This window comes from Bicyclus anynana, chromosome 8 (genome assembly GCF_947172395.1).
Source record: "Bicyclus anynana chromosome 8, ilBicAnyn1.1, whole genome shotgun sequence".
Taxonomy (NCBI): domain Eukaryota; kingdom Metazoa; phylum Arthropoda; class Insecta; order Lepidoptera; family Nymphalidae; genus Bicyclus; species Bicyclus anynana.
The window spans coordinates 5,123,103-5,125,524 of NC_069090.1; positions in this window are offsets into that span (position 1 = coordinate 5,123,103).

Below are 2,422 nucleotides of genomic sequence, written 5' to 3' on the forward strand. Positions count from 1 at the left end.
AAAATATGTATGAAAATAACAATAATATCAACTTAAATACTCATTTACACTGTAGAATGCCTGTTGAGTTAGGTATTTTTATAAATTATTTTTAAAGCAATTTATATTCTTTTCTTTCCTAATTTCTTTTGGTAACTTATGACTTCCTTTGACGGTCTCCGTGGCGCAGTGTAACGGAGGTCCTGGGTTCGATCCCCGGCTGGGCCGATTGAGATTTTCTTAATTGGTCCAGGTCTGGCTGGTGGGAGGCTTCGACCGTGACTAGTTACCACCAGTGTTTCATTGCAAATCTCGAACAAATACGAATCAATAGAAATACTTCTTAGGCGATAAATTCACACTTAATAGTTAACTAGCGGACGCCGCGACTTCGTCCGCGTAAAATTCAGTTTTTCACAAATCCTGCGGTAACCATGGATTTTTCCGGGATAAAAAGTAGCCAATGTGTTAATCCAGAGAAAAATCTATTTCCATTCCAAATTTCAGCCAATTCGCTTCAGTAGCCGCAGCGTTAAAGAGGAACAAACATACTTACACACTTGCACACAAACTTTTACCTTTATAGTGTGAAATAATTGTAGATCTGAATATTTAAAAGGTAAATCTAAAGAAGGGATGTTCCACAGCAAATACACCCATATCTTAATTTGGCGTCAAGCGCAGGTCTCAATGATAAATAAAACAATCGTTATAAAGGTTGGCCTAAACAAAAGAAGTAAACAAAGGTGGCTTTATCTCTGCGATCTTTTTCAGGAAACTAGTGTAAGCTGTTGGTTGAAAACTTTGATGAAAAATATAATTGCATGAACTTATTTCAAGTGGCGTTTGAGCGCAACATTTTTTCTTAGATTTGACGGCCACGTGGCGCAGTGGGTAGTGACCCTGCTTTCTGCATCCACGGCCGTGGGTTCGATTCCCACAACTGGAAAATATTTATGTGATGAGCATGGGTGTTTTCCAGTGTCTGTGTGTATTTATACATTATATAAGTATTTATATGTAGTATATAAATGTATATGAATATTGTAATATCAACTATCTTAGCACCCATAACACAAGCTACTCTGTATGCTTACTTTGGGGCTAAATAGTGATGTGTATTGTTTAAGTATATTTATTTATTTATTATTATTAGATTTTAATTTGTTATTACTCAGATCTAGTTAACACTCGCTTTGACTTAAGTATATACCCTTGTACAATTTTAACCACCGTTACCCATACCATATCACTACCCTATCTCTGCAATACTTATGCCCCTACCCTACCCAACCTTTATTTCCTCACAGTCTTTAAAATATGTCGGAGACTATTTGTTTGACGGCCTCCGTGGCGCAGTGGTATGCGCGGTGGATTTACAAGACGGAGGTCCTGGGTTCGATCCCCGGCTGGGGCGGTTACAGTCCTCCCGCCGCATAATATATCCGAAGTAAACCAATATTGTTTGTAACATAAGTCGGACAACCTGACCTTGATTCAACTGTGTCAGATAAGATGTGTTTGTGCGCTTGCCTGTACAAGATATTCTTAACACGCGCCTCCAACATCACATCTTAAAAGCGTATTTTCTATGCATTTGTTAAATCCACTTCTGATGTCAACCCGTCTTCGACATATCTTTATACTGTAAGTAAATAGAGGTTGGGTAGGGTTTTTTTTTATTTTTTACAATTTAACCCTTGACTACAACCTCACCTGGTAAGTGATGATGTAATCTAAGATGAAAGCGGGCTAACTTGTTAGGAGGAGGATGAAAATCCACACCCCTTTCTGTTACTACACGACATCGTACCGGTCGCTAAATCGCTTGGCGGTACGTCTTTGTCGATAGGGCGGTGGTAATTAAGAAAATCTCAATTCACCCAGTCGGGGATCGAACCCAGGACCACCGTCTTTTAAATCCACCGCGCACACCACTGCGCCACGGAGGCCGTCAAACTACACGCTATCCAAAATAGCTGCTGATAGAACCCGTAAGAGTTCGAGATTACAATCGTACCAAGATCACAATCAGAAATGAAGGAACGAGACAGAGAAAGCGGAACTTTCTCGACTGAAGTATCTAAGATGAAACGGCACATAAATTAGAATGCGACACTAACTGCCGATCTTTGCGAGCTGAGCTGCTTCACCGCGATGCAAGTTTAAATAGCTGCTTCTGGTACACACTGACGAGGAAAATGGAGAACATAGTTTCTAAGAATTAATTGATAAATTAGATAGACAAATATCTTACCACTTAGTCTAGCGGACCCCTTAGACTTCCTGTGGAAACCCTTGATAAAAGAAAGGAAATTCATTGTATTGGCAAGGTAAATAATGCATTATTTAATTGTTATTCTAGATCAAAGATTAACATAAAAGAAATAACACTTTAACACTATTGTCGTGACTGATACCCAGATCACTTAGGCAAGTCAAA